This window comes from Suricata suricatta, chromosome 9 (genome assembly GCF_006229205.1).
Source record: "Suricata suricatta isolate VVHF042 chromosome 9, meerkat_22Aug2017_6uvM2_HiC, whole genome shotgun sequence".
NCBI lineage: Eukaryota > Metazoa > Chordata > Mammalia > Carnivora > Herpestidae > Suricata > Suricata suricatta.
The window spans coordinates 23,793,749-23,820,343 of record NC_043708.1 but is presented as its reverse complement, the minus strand read 5'-3'; the positions used below and the strand labels follow the sequence as shown (position 1 = coordinate 23,820,343).

At 40.1% G+C, this 26,595-nt stretch overlaps 1 protein-coding gene and 2 pseudogenes across 1 annotated transcript in view; all 3 read right to left on the bottom strand.

Annotated features, from left to right (window-relative positions):
* The window catches only part of SPTLC2 (serine palmitoyltransferase long chain base subunit 2), a 107,911-nt gene that overhangs the window by 17,845 nt on the left and 63,471 nt on the right, over positions 1–26,595 (bottom strand). The window lies entirely within an intron of this gene.
* LOC115301057 lies at positions 7,283–8,918 on the bottom strand (annotated as a pseudogene).
* LOC115300902 lies at positions 8,051–8,263 on the bottom strand (annotated as a pseudogene).

Below are 26,595 nucleotides of genomic sequence, written 5' to 3'. Positions count from 1 at the left end.
TGACTTTAACTATCAATCTTTTAGTTTAATCATCTGTCCAGATGTCTTATTTTTGCTATTTGGAAAGTTACTTTTTCTAATATTTTACTTTGTTGGATTATACTGCCAAGTGAAAAGCAACTGTTTCACTCCAGTGGTTTTTCTCTTGAGAAGCAGTAAAAAAAAAAAAAAAATAATAATAATCTCACACATTGTGTGCTTACTTTGCCTACATTAAACATGTGTCTGCACTCCAATCTAAAATGAGGTTATATCTTAAAGATCTCTTAAACAAGTGTCTCTATCCTATCAGGTAAATGAGATCACATGCAAACCAGGTGTGTAAAGGCGATTGCTACAGTGATCATGGCAGCTCTTAGCACCGATTCCCTTCCAGGCACAGGAAGTATGTAGTATAGTGAGCACAGTGCCAGGCTCGCTAAATGCTTCTTCCCTTTCCTCTGGCTGGTAAAGCAATTTCCAAACTGTATTTCATTTCAGTTATTGCATCTCTAAACATTACCAAGTCCATTACCAGCCAGCCTTATCCCTTAATAAGATACTACTGTATAGTCTACTGTAAGTGAATGGAAGAATATGTTGATTTATATTCATGTAAATTAACTTGGCATTCTCTTATACGAGTGGTGCTACATCTAAATCCAACGTTAGGACAACAGCTCAATCTCTTGCTCAGCTCAAAGTATTCTGGGCTGAGGTGAAGAATGAATCAGATCTGCCTTAATTGTTGCTATTACAGCAGTTACAAGAACTGTAAATTATTTGCACGGTAGAAAATCTCAGATGCAATCACGATGACACTTTCAAGAGAGACAAGTAAAGCTAGGCTGAGAATTAAAATTCTTTTCATGCTCAATACTTAAACCACAGTGTCTTTCCTACACCACATCCGCAATTTCTGAGAGGAGAACAGACTTAGTAGGGTTATCCTCCTTTCACTTTTAGAAACTGGCAAATATAAGAGTTATTTTGCACCTGAGGAAACTAAACCAACACCAGGAGAGGGCGAAGTAACTCCAAGAGGAAGAACCAGGATTTGAACTCCCTGGTTCTTCTAGTTTCAAAGACTGTACTCTAACCACCGCTCACAGATCCCCTTTAGTTTCTGTATTAAGTAGGACTTAAAAGGGAATGGCAGTTCACAGGAATGTAAAAAAAGAATAACTGAGTATCTGTTTAATTAAAGTCACTGATGGTGGCCTGCTGAAGCATGCCCTAGAGACTTACCTGACTCTTAGGAATGTGACACTAACCCTGTCTCCACCACCACAGCCAAGGCCACACGTCTCCTTGATTCTTGAGCCCTGATCCATCTGTTCCTAGGGGAAGAGTTGGTGCCCAGAGATTTCCTGTGATTCCGAATCCTTTGCAATAGCACTGCAACCAGAATTAAGGGGTAAACTGCTTCAAGCTTATTCTGACTCAAGTCCCTGATCTATAGCAGACCTGACTGCCTTTCCCTGAGATTTGCAGACCACTGGCCTTGAGGAGTGAAAGATGAAACTCTCCCAGAAGATAAGGCCTGATTACATTTGAAAACAGCTACTGCTGCTGCCAGCAATTCTGTTCACACTCACATCAACAGAGGAGTAGCTGCCTGGGCACCTGCTTCTCTTGCATGTAGCGCCCCCCCGCCTTTTCCTGTGCCTTCCCTTTTAAAATCCTCTGGCTTCCGCTGGACGGGGCAGATGGTCTTTGAGATGTTAGTCCACCAGCTTCCCATATCGCCTGCTTTCTGAATAAAGCAACCTTTCCCTTCCCAACATCACTTGTCTCTCCAGTATTGACATCTGAGTGGCGAGGAGCCGAATCTAAATTGGGAACTAGTTCTCTTGTCTAGTAACACTTCCAAATTCCCATTCTAAAATTTCTGTCACTGCTCCATCTTCCAACAGGGAGCATTCTGCAAAATTTCAGTCAACCATTGCCAGTATTTCTCAGTGAGACTGCTATTGGCATTTGGGGCACAATTCTTGGTTGTTAAGGTTGTCCAGAGTCCTGAAGAACACTTAGAATTATTGGACCCCTCGGGAGTAAATGCCAATACCACCACCTCATAGCTCAATCTGTGACAACCAAAAATGCCCCTAGATTTTTCCAAATGTGTCAGGAAGGCAGGCAGCAGTGTTCTGGTGTGTTGAGAGTCACTACTGGCCCTAAAGTTATTTTTTTCATAGGAACCATATGTTTCTTTTCTCTTTACCCTTAAACTTTTTGAGTTGGAGATGCTTTAGCTCTATGATCTTGGGTATGCTTTTACCTCCCCTAGATTTAATTACGATATTGCCAATTATGTAGAGGAAGATGTAAATGTGGAGCAATCTGGTATATTTAACGTGTTAAACCACACGTGGGAAAATCCACTATAAAATATGAGCTAACTGATTAAGTTTATTAAAATGCAATACTTTATGATTAGGCAGGGCTTCTCTTCAGCAGGCCCTTTTCTTACCTTTCTGGGTTTTTATTTCTATTCCATTACTTTGACTATTACAAATTATTACAGTTTATATAAGAAATTGTACTCCACCATTCCTCTTTTTCAGTTTTTCTCCTCCTACTATTAAGCTATAATTCACACCCTCTAATATTCACCCTCTTAAAAATGTACAGCTGAAAAAAAATGTACAACTGAAAAAAATGTACAACTCAGTGGTTTTTAGCATATTCAAAGTTGTGCAATCATCAGCAATTTGTAACTCATCACTCCCAAAAGAAACGCCTTACCCATTAACAGTCACTCCCCATCTCCCTCTCCCCACTGTCCTGAGCAACGACTGATTTACTTCCTGCCTATGAATTTGCCCATTCTGGACCTTTCATTTATAAATGGAATCATATTTTATGTGGCCTTTTGTATCTTCCTTCTTTCATTTAGCATGTTTTCAAGGTTCATCCATGTTATAACATGGATCAGTCCTTCATTCTTTTTTAATAGTCTTTGCATGATGTACCACATTTTGTTTATCTCCTCATCAGCTGATGCAGACTGGGCTGTTTCTACTTTTCGGCTACTGTGAATAATGCTGCTATAAACATTCGTGTACACACTATCATGGGGACGTATGTTTTCAGTTTGCTTGGGAATACACCCAGGAAGAGAATTTCTGGGTGAAATGGTAACTCTTTGATGTCTGCTTTTTGAGGAACTGGAAACTGTTTTCTAAAGTAGCTGGGCCATTTTGCATTCCCACCAGTAATATGGGAACGCTCCAATTATTTGGATCTTTACCAACATTACTGTCTTTTTTATATAAGCCATGCCAGTGAGTGTAGAGTAGTATCCTGTGATTTTCATTTGCATATCCCTCATGTCTAACAGGTTTAAATACCTTCTTTTCTGGGCTTATCGGCCATTTATCTTCTTTGGAGAAATACCTATTTGTATCCTTTGCCCATTTTCAAACTGGATTGTTTAGTTTGAATTGTAAAAGTTCTTTCTATATTCCGGATACCAGACTCTTATCAGACATGATTTGCAAAACTTCCTCCCATTCTGAGGGTTGTATTTTCACTTTCTGGATCGGGTGTCTTTCAAAGAACAAAAGCTTGTAATTCTGATGAAGTACAATATGTATTTTTTGGTTGCTCATTCCTTGGAGTGTCATAACTAGGAAATCACTACCTAATCCTACCGTAACGAAGACTTACATCTACATTTTCTTCTAAGAGTTTGGTAACTTTGGCTGTTACACTTAGGCCTTTGATTCATTTTGAGTTATTTTTGTATGTGGTGGGAGGTAGGGGTCCAACTTCATTCTTTTGTATGCAGATATCCAGTTGTCTCAGAATCGTTCCTTAAAAGAGACTATTCTTTTCCCTTTGGATTGTTTTGTTGAATACTAACTAATCTTAAATTAAAAAGTTTACTTCTGGACTCTCATTATATTTCATGGTCTATAGATCTATATTTACGCCTCTATGACACTATGTTGATACTACAGCTTTGAGACATGGGACTCCTCTAACTTTGTTCTTTTTCAAGTTTGACCATGCTGGGTTTCTTGTCTCTTGCATTTCCATATGGATATTAGGATCCGCTTGCTAATTTCTACAGAAACAGCAGCTGGAATTTTGATGGGGATATTGTTGACTCTGTAGATCAACTTAGAAAGTACTGTTCTTAACAATACCAAGTCCTCCAATCCATGAACATAGGTATCTTTCCATTTGTTTAGGTCTTCTTCCTGCTTGTTTTTGTACCTTTTTTTTCCTTTCAATGGGATGTAGTAAATATTCTCAAAATATTGATTTGGCATGAGAAGGCAAGGCAAAAGGAGAAACGAATAAGCATATTAAATACAACATGACACAGGTCCTAATTTGAGTAAGAATAAGTAAAGTTTCTTCTTTTTTCCACTTCCATCTCTGATTTCTCCTAATGAAAATGTGTCTTTAAATGTATTACCAAATGCTGACAAGAATATGAACTCTCATACGTTGCTAGTGAGATTGTAAAGCAATATATACTACACCTAAACATATGCCTATTCTATGAGCTGGCAATTCCATTTCTAGGTACACATGCCCAACAGAATTGTGGACCAAAAGACATGTAGAAGAGTGCTACTCTTAATAACAGCCCAAATCAGGAAACAACTAAAATGACCATCAGCACAATGGATAAACTGTAATATATTCAAACAACATCTATTGTTTGATTTGAGACAGCAATTACAAATAAACTATTGTTCCACCCAAACATGTAGACGAATCTCAAAAGACATAATGATGAATAAAATATACGAGATTCATGAGTGATTATGTGTATTGTATGTAAGATTCCATTTATATGAAGCTCAAGAATAGGCAAAACTAAGATACAATGATAGAATTCAAAACAGTGCCTAAGTTATCTTTAGCAAGGGAGAATGGACTGGGAAGAGGCACAAGGGATACGGGGAATGTTCTATATCGTAATCTGGGTGGTGTTTAGACAGGTGTGTATTCACTGAACTGCATGTCTAAGATTTGGGCATTTTATTGTATGAATGTTAATACCTGAATAAAAGTATAAATAAAGATTTAAATACTTGGAAAATCAAGTAATCAACTAATGAAGTTACCTGAATAAAAGTAAAAATAAAAATTTAAATACTTGGAAAATTAAGTAATCAAGTAATGAAGTTAAACTGGAATGAGATTACACTTCTGATCTATCAATTTATAATCTTAAATCTATCCAACTAGTACTTAATAATCACCCTTTTACTTAAAAAACCAAACACAACCATCTAGATATTACGTGGTGGTCTCAGGCATTCTCCTGTCAGCCTTTGCTATTTAAGACAAACCTGGAAAAAAACCGAAATTTGCTAGGTGTTCCAGGAATTTGTAAGACAGGGGAAGTGTTATGAAAACAGTACTTTGGAGGTAAAGCCCTTGCCCTGACGCAGGAAATGAAAGCATAAAGAGGCTGACCCTTCCTCTTTTTCCTCCTTTCTCTTTTTAAATGATCATATGAATAAATGCACAAATCAGACAATGCTGGCCATAAAAATATTTATTTTCCACCTATGCATATGCTTTCATTCTCAAAGTCATTTTTCCCTAAATGTTTTAGTATTAGGTGTTTCATCTACATACTCTGCAAGGGGGAGAAGCTGATGACAGGTTGGTACAAGTATTGCTAACAAATCTGGATCCAACTGCCCTGCTGATGAAGGCTTTTTAAGAGAGCCTCGGGGCATTGTCATTGGGATTATCCCCAGGGAATGGGGCACAGAACTAATCAGATTAGCAAAGAAAAAGTTAAAATGACGCCTATCTCTGGGTAAGCAGAATATATCATCAACGTACAAAAATGGATTCTCTTGAGACTGTGCTTTCTCGAATCTGAAATTCTGACCACCAAATATGGCAATGGCAAAATACTAATTTCTTAGGACTAATGCTTTTGCTAAATTAGAATAGAAGGGTGGGTTCTTTTGGAAAGTAGTTTCATTTCCATTTTCAAAGGTAAAGCTGAGCAGAGGGCGCAGATGCAGACAGTTTAGGGAGGGCTGAACTTGTCCCAGGGTTTAAGATATTTCTGAACTAAATAAACCCTAGGTAAACAGAACATTCCTTACATGTGCAAGCATATCCTTTAATAGGGAGAACTGTTGGAATTCCTGACTCCACTTAATCAGGAAATCAGAGTTCTAAAAATAACTTCTACTTCTTCCAAGAAAGAGGAAGTGGGCTGGCAAGTGAACATTTAAATTTGATAACCAACAGTAATAAAAAACATTCTGAAGTCTCTGGAGTTTGCAGGAGCCTAAAGGGAAACAGCTGAATATTGAATCCCCATTAAAACTACTACTTATTAAAAAAAAATTGTACATTTCTAAAAGTCTCAACAGAATGTGTAAGTTTGTTTCATACTTGTTTCATACAAACTTGTTTCATGTTTATTTACTCCATATCAGCGATGAACCACTTAATCAAATTCAATATTGCCAATTAAAACAAACTGCTCATGGGGTGCCTGAGTGGCTCAGTTGGTTGAGCGTCTGACTTCGGCTCAGGTCATGATCTCACAGTTCCTGGGTTTGAGCCCTATGTCGGGCTCCGTGCTGACAGCTCAGAGCTTCAGATTCTGTGTCTCCCTCTCTCATGCCCCGATCACACTCTCTCTCAAAAATAAATAAACATTAAAAAAAAATTTTTTAAGTACTCAGATTTGAGAAAAATGACCAATTTGTATTAAGTTCACCAAATAAAAGACACTGTGCACAGACAGTAGTTGTGAATATGCTTCATGATTTCCTTTTTTTTTTTTTTAAGTCTGCTAAAATTGGGATGTTTATTACTTTTTCTACTGGCAGCAATGAAATACTAGAAACCATACTTCTGTCCTTTTCAAATAATCTGCATTAAGACCATACTTCCTCATGATAAAATTTGAGTGTCAAAATCCTCAAAATGCTTAGATATCAAAGATGAATACTGATTTTTTAAAAATTAATGATGAGGAGAAACAAGAGATCCAGTTTAATCAAGATCTGACATTTATAAATTTTAAGCATGCAACTGAGCTAAAAGAGTAAGAAATGAATTATAAATAACAATTACAGGAAGAGATTATCATTTGTGTGATTTCTAGGTTCATTAGGATAGTATATATCCGGAGAACCAGATCCGATGTGAAATCATGCAATGTGGGCAAGCGCTCCGAACACGACTTTCATTTACTATGCACTACCTGCACACTGTACCATGCAGGCAGGGGAAGAACCCACACATTAAAGACAAGACACTTGGTACTATTGCCAAACTATATACACACTATCAAGGTGAGTCAATTAGGATGCTCTTCAAATTCTTTATACTTAACGGTTTCCATGAAAATAAGGGCAGAAGCAGAAATGTGCACACCCGAAGCATTGGCTTCATTGTTTCCAGTGCTTTCTTTGCATTGTTTTTCTTTTGCCTTTTCTACTAGTGGTATTAACTGCTGGTGTTCTGCTAAAGTCTTTAATAATTCCATAATGAAAGGCAGATAAAATTTGCTACCCTCTGATATTTTCGATCTCTTCTCTTTTTAGTTTCTGTACTACTTCTTCAGTAAGCATCTGATTTTTGGCAACCTCTGACCGAACAGCGCTTAACATATTACTATCCTGATCTGTGCCCAAGGGCTCCTCAGCAAGCTGTCTTGGAACTCTGCTACGGTCTGTCCGCCTATCATCTTCTGTCAGAACAATGGCCAATAAGTTAAGTCAAATTTCACTGTACTTCTGTATCTGATTTTCTATGACTGCTTCACTGTGCTGTCATCTTGGTAGCATGCATCTAAACCAATCGGTCCTTTTCTTACTCCGTCTAACTCATACACTCTTCTGTTCACAGGAACATAACTGACAAAGTTAAAAAGCATCTTCTTTTGCTGGTGCCTTTACATCAAACACAAACATCTGCTGTCTGGACAAGCAACTGTGGACTTGTCGAGTCACATCCAGATTACTCAATGCCAAACCTTTCATAGCTGCATAAAAGCTTTGTGAAAGTTTTTGTTTTTTTAAAGAATTTTTAAATTTTTAATATAGTTCAAATCAGTGTGCCGGGTTCATTTCAGTTCCTTGACTGCCAAACCTGGGGGCAGTGACTGCTTCAGCTTCTCTGCCTTCTCCTTATCTGTGATGACCGAAGTGTAAAGGTCTCTGCTGCATCAGACCCTGAACTTCACATTATCCTTATTTTTCTTGATCTTGATGGACTTGGCATCCTTTTGCTGGGCGGTGAGCAGAAAGTCCTTGATTTCTTCAATTTTGTGAGGCATGGTTACCAGGGGCGCAGGCGAGCATGCAGCCGGCATGGCAGGTGGCAAGAAGAAAGGCTGGGAAAGCTGGGAAAGTTCTTTAAACTCTGAAAATGTCTCTTCTACATGGACATCTTGCTGGGTACAGTTCAATAACACACTTACCATGGCTTGACTAGCCCAAACATTGTTAACCACCTGCTTGGCCAAAAATATCGTGTCAAGGCTGGAGTCCTGAACTACAAGAGTCTGCTGATTCTTCTCCTGGCTGCCATTTGAAAAAAAAATTAGCCCATGAACTGGCTTTGACTTTTCGATTTAATTTTTTTTTTATTTATTTTTGAGAGACAGAGAGAGACAGCACAAGCAGGGGAGGGTCAGAGAGAGAGGGAGACACAGAATCCGAAGCAGGCTCCAGGCTCTGAGCTAGCTGTCAGCACAGAACCTGACGTGGGGCTTGAACCCACAAACTGTGAGAACATGACCTGAGCCGAAGCCAGCCGTTCAACCGACTAAGCCACCCAGGCGCCCCTAGCTTTAACTTTTCAAAATTCTTAGGCTCTAAAGTCCGTATTTCTTCTACTTGGGCTCCTCAACGAACAAATCCTTTAATGAGCTCAGTGAAGATTCCAGGGTCGCTTTCCATGGAGCACCATTCCCCAGTACTGGCCATCATGGCCCAGGCCATATACCATCCCAACTGCCACATAGGTTCTGTTCCCCCCTCATCTCATGCCATATATCGGTGAGCCACTGGGCTCATCAACCCCATGTCACCCCGCCAGCCTCCCCCGACAGACTGCTTCAGGATTTCTTAAAGACACTAGAAAGCAAACATTAAAGAAGCTGAATTGGGGGGAGCTACTAACATTTTGAAGCCTTATCTAATTTTTTAAAAAATATTTTTAATGTTTATTTTTGAGAGAGAGACAGAGTATGAGCAAGGGAAGGTTAGAGAGAGAGGGAGACATAGAATCTGAAGCAGGCTCTAGGCTCTGAGCTGTCAGCATAGAGCCCGACACAGGGCTTGAACCCACAAACTGTGAGAGCATGACCTGAGCTGAAGTCAGACACTGAACTAACTGTGCCACCCAGGCGCCCCAGAAGTCTTACCTAATTTTAAGACACAAAACTGTTAAGAGAAACAAATCTAGCATATAAAGATAAATAAAAACTTCATTTATTTTAGCATATATCTACTAGAAATAGAGGGGATACAAAAGTAGCAATAGTCACTACAGCAAAGACAAAAATCTCACCAGGAAGGCTGCATAGAAAAGGAAGAACGTACTACCTGCTAGGCACCCAGACATTAAATAAATATAGCCTGAGTACCTGTCCAGTGTGTCTGTCAAGACATCTACTCCCTGGATATACAGCATGGAATAAAAGAGGCAACATTCCTGCCACCGGGGAGCATACAGTCCCATGTGGGAGATGGACAACAGCAAAGGTAGATGTCCCACTCAAGTGATGTTTGAGAAATGACCTGGATGAGCCAAGCACTATCTCCACAAAGTGCCAAGGCCCAGAAGCAGAAGCACTTGTGGTATTCCCCAGGGCAGAGTGAACCAGCACGGTTGGAACTGAGCCAGGAAAGGGAGCGCGTGATATAGGCAGTCCACAGAGGGCCAGGGCACAGGGGACTCACAGGTCTTCAATGTAAGAAAGACTCTGATTTTGACTTTCGACTTTGAGAGGTGGGAGAAGCCCCAGGAGGGTTCTTAAACAGAAGATTGATAAGATCTCCTGTGTCAACAGGGTCACTCCGAGTGCAGCATTTAAACAGAGGTGAAGACAGAAGCAGAGAGGGGGCGTGGGAGGTGATGGCTCGTACTAGGGTGACAGCAATGGGTATGAAAAGTGGACGGGACGTATTTTGAAGGTGGACAGAAGTGTCACAAACTGTTAAAGCACCTAGAAGATACAAAATAAATATTTAATGAATGAATGGATCTTGGATAGGAAGGAGACCTGTGTGGACTGGGGTGCTCAGGAAAGGCAGCAGAGTCCTCACATTGCACTAGGACTCTCTGCATGGATGTCACCTATCCCTTAATATCAGCATGATTTGTTTATCTTAATTCTTGGAAATTACTTTTGCTTGACTGATCCTTCTAGGACTATCAAATCCAAGTGAAAGTAGACAGAAGTCTAAGTCAAGTAAATAACAGTAATGATGGAGAGTAGTGGACAGATTCAAAGATACTAAGGAGGCACAATCTAAAGGCTCTGGTGATTAAATATATGGAATAAAGAAGCAGAGAAAATATAACAGGGGCTTCTTATTTGGACAACTTGCCATCATCTTAAGGAATACAAAAGAAAAAGCATGTTTGAGGCGGAAACAAATGGAAAGGCTAAAAATTTCTAGAGAAACAAAACTCAATTGGGGGAAGCAAGTATTTTTAAAGTCTAAAAGTTTAAAATTAAGTAGGTCAAGACTACTGCTTCCAAACTTGGATTGGCATAATAAAAGTTAATTACTGTCCGGGATGATGAGAGGATTCTGGAAATGGATAGTGGTAACTGTTGCACAATGTTTTATAATGTATTTAATGTCAGTGAATTGTAGACCTAAAATTAGTTAAAATGTTAACTTTTATGTATATTTTACCACCATATTCACTCACTAGAGGTCAATTATTTTTTAACATTTATTCATTTTTGAGAGACAGAGACAGAGTGTAAGTGGGGGAGGGTCAGAGAGAGAGAGAGGGAGACACAGAATCTGAAGCAGGCTCCAGGCTCTGAAGTAGCGGTCAGCACAGAGCCCGACGTGGGGCTCAAACCCACGAACTGTGAGATCATGACCTGAGCCGTAGCCAATTGAGGACGCTTGACCGACTGAGCCACTCAGGCACCCTAAGGTCGTTTTAAAAAATGAGATATAATTCACATTCTGTCCAATTTTCCCATTTAAAATGTTCGATTCAAAGTTTTTTAGTGTAACTATAGAACTGTGTAACCATCACAGTCATTAATTATAGAACATTTTCTTTGCCCCCCAAAATAAACCAGCATATAGCACAGTCAGTCATTCCCACTTCATCTAATCTTCTAGCCTGTATGTCAGGCATAAGCCATACTTTGTTTTTGAGGAATGTAATATAATTTATCCCAAAGTCACTTTTTTCTACATAAATAAGAGACTTAAGGGGATAACTTTCTTTTTTAATTTTTTATTTATTTTTGAGAGAGAGAGAGAGAGAGAGAGAAAGAGAGAGAGAGAGAGCATGAGCAGGGGAGGGTCAGAGAGAGAGGGAGATACAGAATCTGAAGCAGGCTCCAGGCTCTGAGCTAGCTGTCAGCACAGAGCCCGACACTGGGCTCAAACTAAAGAACAGGTTGATCATGACCTGAACTGAATTCAGACACTTAACCGACTGAGTCACCCAGGCGCCCCGTAAGGGGATAACTTCTGAACAAAGCCCATACCTCTTTCTCCATCATTAGCTTGGTGGTAAATACAGAGCTCTACTAACAAAAATTCCTGTGGACAATTTTTTTCCAGTTTAGGTGAAAGTCACACAAATCAGTAAATACAAGCAATTTGTTTTCTCATTTTCATTTTGTTTTTGTTATTTTTAACCCATGTTTATACAGTTCTAAGTTTGAAAAACTCCAAAGTAACCAAGAGCACTATGAAAGATGAAGGATAGAAGTAAAAAATTAGGTTGTGGAAAACTTCCTGGTACCCTTTAAGATACGCCTCTACTTTGTCTGTCATTAATTTGCTCTTTTTGTAAGTTCTTGTTTCTGTTCTTATACCTTTCACATGTGGCCTCCTGTCTTCAAAACAAACTGCAAACTCTGAGGGCAAATAAGGTTTCCCCCGCCCCAGCACCTCCTCCAAGAATATATAAACATCCTAGTTGAAATATTCTGAGAAAATGGAAACCCTTTTTATTTGTTCAAACTAATTTGAATTCTATAGAATTACCTATATCCAATTACATATATACACAATTACTAATAATAATGAAATGTGAAATAGCTCATAGACAAAAAGCATTCTCACACTGGACACCCAGGTTCACATTCTGGCTCTACCAGTTAGTTAACTCTGTGGCCTTGAGAGGTAACTTACCCTCTCAGCTGCCTCATTTTCTAAAAGAAGGAGAATTATGTCTAACACATATTCTGAGAATTTATTTAAAAATTTAGAGAAGTGCTTGGTACAGAGTAAACAGAATACATGTCCACTATTATTATTCCCGGTCACTGGTGTATTTTTTCCTTAAAATTATACCATTTACATCTTCCGTAACACTACACGATCTGACCCCTCTAGCTTAGCCTTAGCTTTCAAAGATGAAATAAAATACCCTCTTGCTATCCCTCACTGTTTCTGGTTCTCCACTTTTTAATTCTTTAGTATACTCTTAACACATAACATAGGACGCAGTTGACATTACTAACATATAAACACATAACATATAAAGGTTTACAATTTATAAATATGTCTCAAATATTTCATCCTCTACCATATTATCAACCTTCCAAAGCTAGTTTTAGCCAGTTTCCCCTTACTCACCAATTTAGACTATCTCTGCCATCACATTACCCATGAATTACCGTCCAGATGGAGGTAAATTACTTTTGCAGTTGGGAGTATTCAAGATGGCAAGCAGATGCCCTTATTCTCTGAAAACCACTCTTCACCTTAACAGGGATGGAAACTGGTCTCTACTGGGCTAAACTGATTCTCTAACCTAATCCAGAATAGGCATACAGACATGCTTACACTGGGACATTTTCTTTTCTTTTTAAGCAGGCTTAAAAGTCCCTAACAAGGGACTTGACCTCATAACCCTGAGATCAAGACCCAGATGAGATCAAGAGTCAGATGCTTAACTGACTGACCCATCCAGGTGCCCCCCACTGGGGACATTTTAAAACCTAAAACCATCAGACAGCCACCTTGAAGTAATACATCAAAGCAGTAAAAGCAGGTCTGAGAAAGACAGAAACTAATAATTCCATGGTCTTCCTAAATTTCACTCATGAGCTTTAGTTTGGCTCTTTGGTGGCATACACCCTTCTGAGTCAGGCTCTCTGGGTTTGTGTTCTACCAGCTGTAAGGTTTTGGTTAGGTCACTTACTCTAGCTTCCAGTTTCCTCACCTGCACAATGGAATTGATGATGATTTCACCTACTTTGTAAGGCTGTTTTATGGATTAAGTGAAATAATACAGGTAAAGTGCTTAATAAAATGCCTTGCATTTGGTACTTAAAAATGCATTTTTTAAATTATTTTATGTTTATGTAAGGATTTATTATTTTACCTACAACAAACAATATGTTGAGGCATTATTCTCCTTTCTTCAATTAAAGAAAAAGCTTGGAACTTTGTCTTAATAAGGAAATACTAAGGATCTTAAGCAAAAAGAGAAAAAGCCAACAGACTCTTCTAACTCGAAGGCCTAATAAGACCAAAAAGGAGAGAATAAAAATTAATAAAATAAAACACACAAGGGGTTAGGAAGTATCAAAAAATACTAGGAAAATGTTGCTTATTTTGAGAATTCAAAACACTGAATGTTTTGCCTTAAGACATTTTGGAGATACTATGTCATTTTCCATGGCTGGCACACAGTAAAGTGGTCAAAAAGTGATTGCTGAGTGAATGAAGCCTTACTGTGGCTTAAACCAAAGCAAAATCAAAACAAAACAAAAAACAAACAACAACAAAAACCCCAAAAACCAAATGGAGGAGGTAGTAAGAAGCTCCTTCTGGATGTTTTAAAGATCAGATCCCCAAAAAAGGAATAATATGCCTTAAAAAGACTACAAAATATAAAAATGTAACAGACACAGTTCTTATCTGCTACTAAAATAAATTTAACATATTCTCAATTAACTGTGCAGATAGGGGAGGGGTGAGGTAGAGCAGCAATGGTGCTCAGATAACCAAAAAAGTCTCCATTTGAATTTGAAATATATTGTATTATCTTAAAAGCAGACTTCCTTTATTGCTAGCATTTAATTTTGGCATTAAGTCCATGTATGGCAGTTCCATGGAGAAGGGAACTAACACATATTAGGGGAAATGATACACACATTTAGCAGCAGAGGTGGGTTATGAGAACAATGTGCCATAGATAAGGTGTTTGCAAAACCAAAAATATATGAAACACGCAAAATCCAGTAACAAACAAAAATGAACTATACTAAGATCTATTTGCAATAATTTAATTTTTTTATTTTAATTTTTTTGAGAGAGAGGAAGAGAAAGAGGGAGACGGAGAGGGAGGGAGGGAGAGAGAGAGAGACAGTGAGAGAGAGAGAGGGGAAGGATGCACATGTGTGCACAAGCAGGAAAAGGGCAGAGGGACAGGGAGAGACTCAAGCAGGCTCCACGCTGCACATGATCTCATGACCCTGGATCATGACCTGAGCTGAAATCAAGAGCCGACGCTCAACCTACTGAGCTACCCAGGTGCTCCTGCAATCATTTACAATATACAGAAGAACAACCCAGTTCAACCAAAAAACAGCACATTGATCTGTCAGAGAAACTTCCCAAGCAAAGCCTTATCATGGCCTGTTTTCATTTCAATGTATTGTTTTGAGCTTAGAAATGCCAAGATTCTAGGGACACAGACGGCGTGATCTGGGCATACACATAACTCCGTTTAGGAGAGTCATGGGATCTGTAAAGAAATGTAATAATCCTACAGAGATGTACTTTCAGACAGGAACAGAGGAGACTGTGTCCTGGCATCCTTTGTAATCATGGCGGGCTTCTGGTAATTCCACTGTTTCCTCTACTATCCTCATCATTACTGGTCAATACTCCCATGTTGCAGGGACATTTGTGATGCTTTACAGCATCAGAGGCCTTAACTAACTAATCCTGTTTCTTGTTGATCACTAGCTGAGTCCTCAACCTTTTTCCTGAAGAAACTCCACAAGTCAACTATACAAGTGAAATGTACATTTGAACACCTGGCACAATCCATCCCTCATTTGTGTGACAGCTCTGTCACTTGCACACATTTGTCAGCCATTATATATAGGTCAAAACTGTTTGTTAGAACACAAAATACACAACTGAAAAAGAAGACACGGAAATGCTCAAGTCAAGACAGAGAAAGAGCTTCCTGCCCAAGAGTATCTGTGTTCTGCCAGGGCAATTCTCACTGGTCTAAAGCTGAGGAGGGCCAACTGGCTGGACTCCCCTCTCACCAACTCTCATTAACGACTGACAGTAACTAACGGCTTAATTTGTTTCATTTTTTAACACTTCAGATAGAGTTAACATGTAACACATTAGCCTTATATGGGGTGCTCTCAGATGAAGGTCCGCACAAGAAATGCTGGAACAATACGGACAACTGGCTTACCATTAGGACAAGATCCTGCCATTCAAGCCAAGCACTTGTTAGTGCCCCCATTTAGAGCGAATTCACAAGCTGACAGCCCTCCCACAATGTGATTTCCTTCTCTTTTGTCATACTTCCCTTCTATGGAACACAGAGGGTAGGGGGGGGATCCCAGCAGAACTCATCTGTGTTTTGTTCTTACCAAAATTATGAAGTGTAACAAATAACTCTAGAACAAAACTCTCCCCAGCAACTGTTAAAAAAAAGCAATAAATAGTCTTATTTTCTTCCCTCCCATGACTGTCTACCGGTCAAATTCTTCTAATCAAGTGGTTTTATTTACACACTATTGCTAAAAAGGAATAAGAGTGATAAAAGTTATTTGCACAGAAGGGCATGTAAAGTCAGAAATCTGTAGACTATACGCCAAGCAGCTAGACATGGCTTATCCAAACACCTAATAGGGGCTGTTTACTTTCTGTGATATTTGGGTTTTGAATATAAGCATGTATTAGTTTTAAAAACAAAATAAAGAATGAATGAATAGATGAATACATTTAAGTTGGTATTAAAAATCCTGTATTTTGGATCCTTAACAGACTGATCCCTGAGCTGTATATACTCGTTCATTACTGATGATTTACTTCACAGCAAATTGCCCAGAGTATGGACATCATTAATGAGACTAACTAAAAATCAGCTAATAAATAGAAACTGAAATATAAAGTTAACAAACTTAATATTATAAAAACTTTATATCTGAAGAGAACAAGCATTTAGAACCCAAAGCTGAGTCTTCACTGTCAAGCCCAATATGGTGGGGGACAAAAGTGACAGACTAGAACAGAATTTATTCACTTATTTACTTCTAGTGAACCTCGAAAACTTTGCAGGCAACTTTTACTATTCAAAAAAAAGAGGGCTGGGGTGCTGGGTGGCTCAGTCGGGTAAGCATTTGACTCTTGATTTCAGCTCAAGTCATGATCTCCCGGTTATGAGTTTGAGCCGATGTCAGGCTCTTGCTGATGGTGTGGAGCCTGGTTGGGATTCTCTCCCTACTCTCTCTGCCTCTGCCCAACCCCTCACCCCCACCTTGTGCACTTGCCTACACATACTCTCTCTTAAAATAAATAAACATTAAAAAAAAAAAGAGGGCTAATCAATAGAGAATGCTGTAATGGCCAATTTTATGTGTCAACCTGACTGGGCCTCAGAGTGTCTGATGTTTGGTCAGACATAATCTGGGTGTGCTTGTGAGATGCTTTGGATGAGATCAACATTTGAATTGGTGGACTGAGTAAAACTGAGTAGAGACTGTCCTCATGATTGTGGGTGGGCCGCACCCAATTGGTTGAAGGCCTCAGAAGAACAAACAGGCCTGGGGAGTAAGAAGACTATTGTGCTGGCACATCAGGTTTTTTTCTGCCTTCAGACTTGACTTGAAGCATCAGCTCTTACTGGGTCTCAAGACTAACAGCATCTGGACTAGAATCACATCCGCTCTTTGGGCCTCCAGCTTGCCAAATGCAGATCTTGAGACTTGTCAGCCTCTCTAACTACGTGAGCCAATTTCTTATAATACCTCTCTTTTCCCCACTCTCCCTCTTCCTCTCTAAAAAACACTGCTCAGGGAAAGTCCAATAAATGCTTTATGATGATGACTGTGGTTCTGATGCCTCAGAAAGCTTAGGATCCTCTCCAAGAAACAGCCATTTATTCATCTAACCAAGTTATCCCAAGCCCAATGGGACTCAGATGATACTTAATAGAACATTTTCCTGAATAATGGCCACACTCTTATTAGATGTTAAAAATAATCTCTAACTGCTGTTAAAGCCAGTCATCTTCTACTATCTTCTTTCTACTTCTCTCCCCAAATGGTCACCACCTCACTGTTACTTCTATCTGAAGAATAAGCACAGAACTGGAAAGAGTACTAACCCATATAATTACCGTACTTCATCGAAACAGTTTTGGTTATAAGAGACAAGAACCCCCTCCCCATACCAAATATAAAAATGGCCAGGTACTTCCTTTACTCTTTATCAACGGGCAAAAAACAGCACTTTAGGTCTCTAGGGTAGACAACACCCACCCTGTCACTGATAGGGTGTTTTTTTAGGACTCAGTGGTACACATTATGCAAAATCACATATAGCAGAAAGCATCTTAGAACAAAAAATCTTGCAGCCATGTTCTCTGTACATTCCTCCAAGAACAGGGGATGCTAAAGAATTAAAAACTGAATGAAAAGTTCAGAAAAAGTAAAGATCCATTAATGGAAAACAGAAAACCTTTCTATCAGTAGTGACAAATGCTTGGTATCTGTTAAAATGTTTTAAACTTTTGTTTATCTTATGAATATTATGAATACTAAGTACCAAAGCCGATTTCCCGGCCAACAGAAATATACTGACAATTAACAAGGTTAAACCATGAAGGAACTTCCACTCCATATTATTATTTTTATTTTTTCACATGTAGATGATACCTTAGTGTAGGGGCTGGCAGCACAGGGATGAATTCTTAACTAAGTCATCCAAGTTTCTTTCCTAAAGAAGCAGCAGTCTCTCCTCACGCATCTTGCTTAATTATCAGTGGTCGCCTTTTACAGACAGCTCTAAAGTGCATGGAGAAGGCAGCAGCAACAGTTTCCACTCATCAGAGCACTTTCTAGATCAGTGAGTTATACATGTGTCACAGGTACCCAGTCGGGATGTGCCAGGGGAGTAGGAGCTCATGGCTTACTGGACAGAGCTCATGGCTTACTGGACAGGAGGACAGAAGAATGCTTAAACACACACTCAGCTGACCTGTAAGGTCATCCTTAGTTCTTTAACTTCTGCACGAACACCTGCAGAATTTCAACCTGTAGATGAAATTAAGATCACTATACCTAAAAATATCTTAAAGCACTAAGTAGGACTAGAGTAGGAAATAGGGGTGGGAGAGAGAGGAGACCGTGGGTTGTAAAGAAAAAACATGAGCAAAACCACACTATGTTGGATTTTGAATTTATGAGTTCAGGTTTTTCACATTTCAGAGAAAGAAGGATAAAGTATCTTACCCAGAAATGTTACCTAAGACAAAAATAAAAGATGATTAGCTAAAAAGCAAGGCAGACTGATTTGAATGCGACGCCCCTCTAAGCACCAGCTGAATGGCACCAGGAAATCTTTCTGTTTCAAGGTCCTTATAAGAAACCCAAGGAACAGGAAAATAAATGTACCTCCAACCCACTCATGACAAGCTATTTTTGTGCTCCAGCAAATAGTCTTGTAAAGAGATATTTATAAGGCACTTCCAGAAAGCAAGAGTTCAGTAACTTTGCAACACGGAAGCAAAATGAGTAGGTGCTGGTTTCACCATCTCCTGGAAGCAGCCACTCTCTTTTGCTAGACTGGCAACAAATAAAGTGCTCAGTTTGGGTAACTGTCAAACTAATGAACATCAAAGCAGACAGCCTGCCTCTCCCTCCCCTAGGGACACGGTTCCAAAGAGGACTTTGGTGTTTCCTCTCCCTACAAGAATGCAGCCAAGGTACCTGAATCTACTCTCCCGTAGTACTAGTGTATTTCCCTCATCTGCAGCGAGAGCAGGATTTGCTAACACCAAGCCTGCACAGTAAATTACTCTCTCAAGTACCTTTATCACCCCCTCACTAGCTGTAGCTTAATCTCTTAATTAGCTTCAATGCCAAAAACTAGGATTTCCTGAAGACTGCCACAGGATGTACACCAAGCAGCAGGGTCCAAGGTTTAAAGTTGTTGACTCAGCACAATCAAGAGTTTAAAAGAATGGTTGCTATTGCACAGCCAGAAACAGAGGGCCCTAAACAAAAGGAAGAAAGGAGGCCAAGTGCTTTTGAAAAATTAAGGAACTGAGTTTTAAAGGGTGCCAGCTCACAGGACAGAAAGTCTTAATTTGTCCAAAGACGATCCTTTGGGGCTGGAACACATAACAAGCTACGTTTAGGCAGAACTAACGGGATGCAGTGCCCTCAAGCATCCACCCCCAGATGAGGAGGGCCAGCAAATAAGACAACTGCTGTTAAGGCTAGGCTTGGAACTAAACTAATAATTACAGAGGTGGAAGACAAACAATAATTAGATTCACAAGCTAATTAGTATTGAACTTCTTAAAGTTTATAGCAGGCAGGGCCATTTGTAGGTTATGTACTAAAAAAAAAAAATTGATTCTGTATTAATAGGCCATTAAAAAAAGAATGAAACAGAAGTAACTGCAACCAGATGTAAGCCTGACCATGGGTCTCTGAATTCTTAGCTCTTTGTCCTTTCCTAGTTGATTTCTGACTTCTCCACCTGTGCCATCGACTCATTCAGTAAGAATCATCAGCTCTTTAGAAGAAAGCATCAAGGCATCCAGATTTCCAAAAACAATTAAATTTGGCAACTCAGTTTTACCACCAAACTCCTGTTCCGCAAGCCAATAAGTCTCTTATTTTTTCTTCAGAAGAAAGAGAGCATCTATCTTGTCCTCTAGACACCTATTGGTAGAGTAGCTCTTGGTTTTCTTTTTAAAAAAAAAAATGAAAAAGAAAAAAATAACCCTTGAATTCCTTAAAAGTTAGTCTGCATTATTAACTGAGGTTTTCTTTAAGATGTACATTCTAGTGGCACATGGGTGGCTCAGTTGGTTGAGCGTCCAACTTTGGCTCAGGTCATGATCTGAAGGTTGATGAGTTAGAGCCCTGCATGGGGCTCTGTGCTGACAGCTCAGAGCCTGGAGCCTGCTTCAGATTCTGTGTCTCCCTCTCTCTCTCTCTCTCTGCCTCTCCCCCACTCATATTCTCTCTCTCTCTCTCTCAAAAATAAATATTTATAAAAATGTTTATTTTTTTAATGTTTTTTATTTGTTTTTGAGAGACAGAGAGAGGAGGGGAGGGTCAGAGAGAGAGGGAGTACAGAATCTAAAGCAGGCTCCAGGCTCTGAGCTAGCTGTCAGCACAGAGCCCAACGCGGGGCTTGAACCCTCGAACCATTTGAGATCATGACCTGAGCTGAAGCTGGATGCTTAACCGACTGAGCCCCCCAGGTGCCCCTAAAAAATGTTTAAATGCACATCCTAGGGGTACCTGGGGGGCTCAGTCGGTTAAGCATCCAAGCTTCAGCTCAGGTCATGATCTCATGGTTCATGGGTTTGAGTCCTGCAATAGGCTCTGTGCTGACAGCTCATAGCCTGGAACCTGCTTCAGATTCTGTCTCTCCCTTCCTCTCTGCTCCTCCCCTGTTCACACTCTGTCTCTCTCTCAAAAATAAACATTTAAAAAAATGTTTTTAATGCACATTCTAGGGCCTTGTCCACCAAGACTCCATGGTCTGGTAGATTCGACAAGACCCCTCATTTTTTTTTTAATGTTTTATTTATTTTTGAGACAGAGAGAAACAGAGCATGAGCAGTGAGGGGCAGAGAGAGAGGGAGACACAGAATCCGAAGCAGGCTCCAGGCTCTGAGCTGTCAGCACAGCCCAACGTGGGGCTCAAACCCACGAACGTGAGATCATGACCTGAGCCGAGGTCGGAGGCTTAACCGACTGAGCCACCCAGGTGCCCCTCTGGGTGCTTTTATTTTTTAATTTTTTTTAAATGTTTTATTTATTTTTGATACAGAGAGAGACAGAGCATGAGAGGGGGAGGGGCAGAGAGAGAAGGAGACACAGAACCGGAAGCAGGCTCCAGGCTCTGAGCTAGCTGTTAGCACAAAGCCTGACGCGGGGCTCGAACCCACGAATGTGAGATCTGACCTGAGCCGAAGTCGGAGGCTTGACCTACTGAGCCACCCAGGCGCCCCTCTGGGTGCTTTTAAATAACACCTTGCAGGTGCCTCACCCCCAGATACTCACAGGATCTCCAAGGGACCCTGAGATCAGCATTTTTCCTAACTTTAAAGCCGTCCTTTGTGTGAGCAAGTTAAGAACTGCTACACTAAAAGTGCCTATAATGCCCAGGTCCGTGGACAAAGTCTGAGGACAGAGGCTTACAAGAGTATATCTTACTGAAGTCCTTCTGAGCCTCCCTCCCCACGAGAGCAGATGGCAGGCAGATTAAAATATTCCGATAATCAGAAAAAACATAGGTGACTTTTTGTTTTTGCTTCCTTAAATCAATTCCTCTTCAGAAAGCTCTCAAATCTGGCAAGGCTTCGGAAGGGTATCTGGTTCTTAATTGAGAACAGAGTCCCTATATCTTCTCACTTTTTAAATACATAGCAAAACTGGTGAAAACCTAGGACTGAATCTCCTTGACAAAGTCCTCAGAAAGAATTCTGGGGGCAAGGGGAAGCAATTCTCATCACATTAAGGTTTAGAAAGTTCTTCTGCAACAAACAAAACAGAGGTTGGGTTATAAAGGTTCACAAATTAGAAATGATAAGAACAGGCTAAAGTAATGGTCACAAGGCTCAGCTGAACAGTAAATGAATAAATCAAACTGTGGTGAAAAAAATCTTTAAAATAAATGTTTTTTAATTTTTTCATGGGTCTCGAACGATGATTTTATTTGGTTTCTGGAATGCTTTTGATTTTTTCAATGTTTTCTTATTTAGTTTTGAGAGAGACAGAGCATGAGCAGGGAAGGGGCAGAGGGAGAGGGAGACACAGAATCTGAAGCAGTTCCAGGCGCTGAGCTGTCCGCACAGCTGAGCACAACGTGGACGAGATCATGACCGGGGCCAAAACTGGTTGCTTAACTGACTGAGCCGCCCAAGCGCCCCCAAAATAAATTTGATTGTGAAATAAAACTAAGGTAATTCACCCACTTTCATCTTAAAATACAAAACAACCCTGACTCACAATACTTTAATGAAGAATTGGCTTCCTTACATCATCTTACTACATCTCCCAAAGGAGGACCAGCCAGTGCAGGCTCTTTTCCTGTCCCATGGGAGCTTCCAACTCCTTATTTATGTTTTGCATTAAGGACCATATTCTACTAAATGAACAAGCCTACATTTGTTCAAAGGTTAGCCCCCAGCCTGCTGCCTGTGGGCATCTTAATAGCTAGTTTCGAACAAACGCTGAAGCAAGACACGACGGGAGAGACCACCCTTGTGGTGAGACACTTTTATTAGCATTTGGATGTGGAAGAAAGAGATGGGAGTAGAAGAGGCAGCAGACTGTGCAGCAGAGCTCTGGAGTGTTCCGAACAGATTCCTAAAACAGAGAGGGAGGTTTAAGGGGCCATGGATCCACGGACAGGAAACAGGTTGGTAAATACCCCCAAAGGGCTTTCATTTGCAGTGCTAATTACTCACAAGTAAATTTAGCTGTTTTCTGGAATATTAGCAGAACAGAAATCATAAAATTAGAATGAGGTTATAAAGGTCTATTTTAATAACATGTTAAATACCATTAATTCACCTTCAGAAGAAACAGATGGAGTTCAAGAAATCCATGCTCTTTCAATTTAAAGACAAGATACTGAGAAAACTTGTACCACCTGTGGGCTCAAATTTATCCACTTATAGAGTGGTTGTGTTGCTTGAGTTTATTTTTTTAAATGTTTATTTTTGAAAAAGAAAGAGAGAGAACATGAGCAGGGGAGTGGCAGAGAGAGAGGTAGAGACAGAATCCAAAGCAGGCTCCGAGCTCTGAGCTGTTAGCACAGAGCCCAAAGTGGGGCTTGAAACCACAAACCGTGAGATCATGACCTGAGTCAAAGTTGGATGCTTAACCAACTGAGCCATTCAGGTGCCCCTGAAGTGGTTATATTGGTTGTGATTTTAGAAGGCTTAAGCCATTGGTTAAAATGCCCTTTGGGTTATATAATGATGAAGTTAATTTACAAAAAGAAAATCTTTTTCTTTGATTGCTATTAATTTACTAGAGTGAAAGCTTCTATAGAAAAAATAACCACTTAGATGGGGTGCCTGGGTGGCTCCATCAGTTAAACGTCTGATTTTGATTTGGGCTCAGGTCATAGGTCATGATTTCACTGTTTGTGAACCCACGGCAGGCTCTGCATGGACCGTGCAAAACCTGCTTGGCATTCTCTCTCTCTCCCGTTCTTTCTCTCTCTGTACTTCTTCCACGGGAGCATACTCTCTCTAGAAATAAACATTTTAAAAAATTCATTTAGAAAAATTGATAAGGAATGTAAGATTAATAAGATCTGAGTTTGCCTCTAATGATTAGCTAGCTTTAAGGAAGTTTAAGATTTTGGGGGGGCGGAGGGGAGGAAGGAGCTTTTGGGGGAGGAGACAAAGGAGGAATCTGAGAAAAGGGGAAGCCGAATAAAGGAAGAATTTACCTGTGGCTCTGAGACCAGTCCTTCTCTGAAATCCCATCCCTAGCACTCGACAGTAAGTTTTATCAAAGGCGAGTGTCATGAATTGCTCAACCCTGTACTCCTCAACTGCAATCCCCACCACAGGATACACAGTAGATGCTTGATAAATGTTTTATAACTAATGGCATCAGGCAGTCAGTTATAAGAAAGGAGGTAATCTAGTCTGACTTGTGATGTTAGAGGTACTAAGCTGTACTATAACTAAGAAGAACACTGTTTGTTAGAAAACTTGATTTTTATTTACATGAATTCCTAATAGTGAAATAAACAAATTAGGTAAAAGCAGATAAATAATGACAATGAAAAAAGTGGAACCCCAAAATAAGAAAGGCCCTTAGAGAAGGGCGCCCAGGCTCAGCCAGTCCACCAAATATAACAAATGGATGGAAAAGGCTCAGCCTCCTGCAGAGAAGCAGGAAATTCTCCGTATGCCCACCTCTCCTCTGAAAAAGATTCCGTGTTCTTGAACAGTTCGGCCATCTCAGCATGGGGCTCCTGGCATGTTTTTTTTTTTTTTTTTAAGTTTCTCGGTTCTCCTAAATTAATTTTTGACAGTTCCTGGGATTCTCAAGATGATCATTTAACACCTCATTAACAAGTCTATTGTAGGAATTAATTCAAATGAGCCAAAACTAATTTTAATTAAACCTCAATCTGCCCAAGGTATTCCTTTTTTCTCCTATACAATAGCCGCCTAAATAGGCCCAGTTCTTTCAAAACTAAGAAGTACAAAATATGCAGTTTTCTGGAAAATTACTTGTCATCATTTTTAATTTTACCTAGTAAAACGTACCTAATTTGTTCCATGATCTGGCCATTTGGTTTAACATTCATCTACTTAAGCAATCCACTTTAAGAACCTGCCCATTTTCTAATAGTTATGGATGTGTGCATTCGTTCATTCATTCAGCAAATTTATCAAAAGGCTACTAGATGCCAGACACTAAGCTGGGCACAATGCAAGTTATTAACTACATCTCTAGCTAGAAATAAAATATAGTCAAGCACAGCTCTGGAAAATGGAAAAGCACAATTTTGGTTGCTTTTGGTCAGACATGTTTTGCCCAAACTTGTAAATAGATCTTACAGCTAAATTTCCATCACTGGAGGTGAAGTAAAAGCTAGAATTTCAAATGTCTGGTGGAAACTGTCAGTATTTCCTGGCTGTCAGTTTGTTTAGCCAGCCTGTTCTAACTCAGTACTGTCCACTCAAGGCACGAGCCCTCTGTTCTGAGTAAGGTGCCCTTGGAGGCTCCTCATCAATGCAGTCACATGACCCTCTCTTCTTTGGGAAAAGGAGAGGTACTGGAGGGAGAATGGGGAGGGAGGGGGAGGAGGGCTTACAACGTAGGGGAGAGGGTGGATCTCAACTGCCTGTGTGCTGCGGCTTCTCTGACGCTCCACACTCTTGTCACCACAGAGCGACACATGTTCCCACGAAAAAGATGAGAACACTTCCTAACAATCAACCATGTAATATCTGTGTATATGTTTAAGCCTTACTTTCATATCTTAAGCAGGATTTACTTCCATCTAGGTTATTTATGTAGTCTGGAATCTAATAACAAAAAAGCTGGACTCAGAAACGTAACACACACAGAGGATAACATTCCAGTAAGGCAGAGTACTAAGTACAAAGCACACAAGTGCCCCCTCCCTGCCTCCAACCAGCCACCTCCCTGCCAGGAAGCGGAGCCAGGTTCTCCAGCCAACTTTCTGGGCAGCTAGCACCATGGCTGGAACGACCCGCTCACACCTCTGCTTCCCGTTCGGGCAGCGCTAGAAGAGGTGCACTGACACAGCTTTCCGTGCTTCCTCTACTAGTCACCACCGTATCTCATATGGCCATTTTAAATTCTAGTGGTCAGGACCTTCATAAACTTGAAGATGATTACTTCAAAATGTGCTGATTTATAAACTTACAACAGCATCTACTGACTCTCTACCAAGTGCATAACAGAAGCTGATACACTTCCATGTCCCTCACCCCTTTCCACACCTCCTGTCTCTGCTGCTGTTTACATTGCCACGGTTGTTGTTATTTACATCTGGTTTACAGCCGCTAAACTTTCCATGCTTTACCTGTAACTGATTCTACTAACTAGAAATTAATTAAAATCAATATATTATGATTATTACACCACACTTGTATGAAACAAAAGAAAGTCTTCCAAGTGTCAAAACTGAGTGATTTCTCTTTTTTTTAACCCCCAACAATTCAAGTCACATTTTAGTTTTGATTCCATCTTATTTAAAAAAAAATTTTAATGTTTATTTTTGAGAGAGAGAGAGACAGAGAATGAACAAGAGGACAGTCAGAGAGACAGAGCGGGGCACAGAATCCGAAGCAGGCTCCAGGCTCTGAGCTGTCAACACAGAGCCTGACATGGGGCTCAAACTCAGGAATCACGAGATCATGACCTGAGCTGAAGTTGGATGCTTAACTGACTGAACCATCCAGGCACCTGATTTCATCTTACATGAAGAAAAGTTGTTCACTATTTCATAGCTCATCATATTATCATTATTTAAGTTTATTTATTTTGAGAGAGAGAGAGAATGAATGCTTGTGAGCACAAGAGGGGGGTGGGTGGAGAGAATCCCAAGGAGGCTCCATACTATCAATGAAGAGCCACCACAAGGCTCAGTCTCCCAAATCACCATGAGATCATGACCTGAGCTGAACTCAAGAGTCAGACGCATAACCAACTGAGTCACC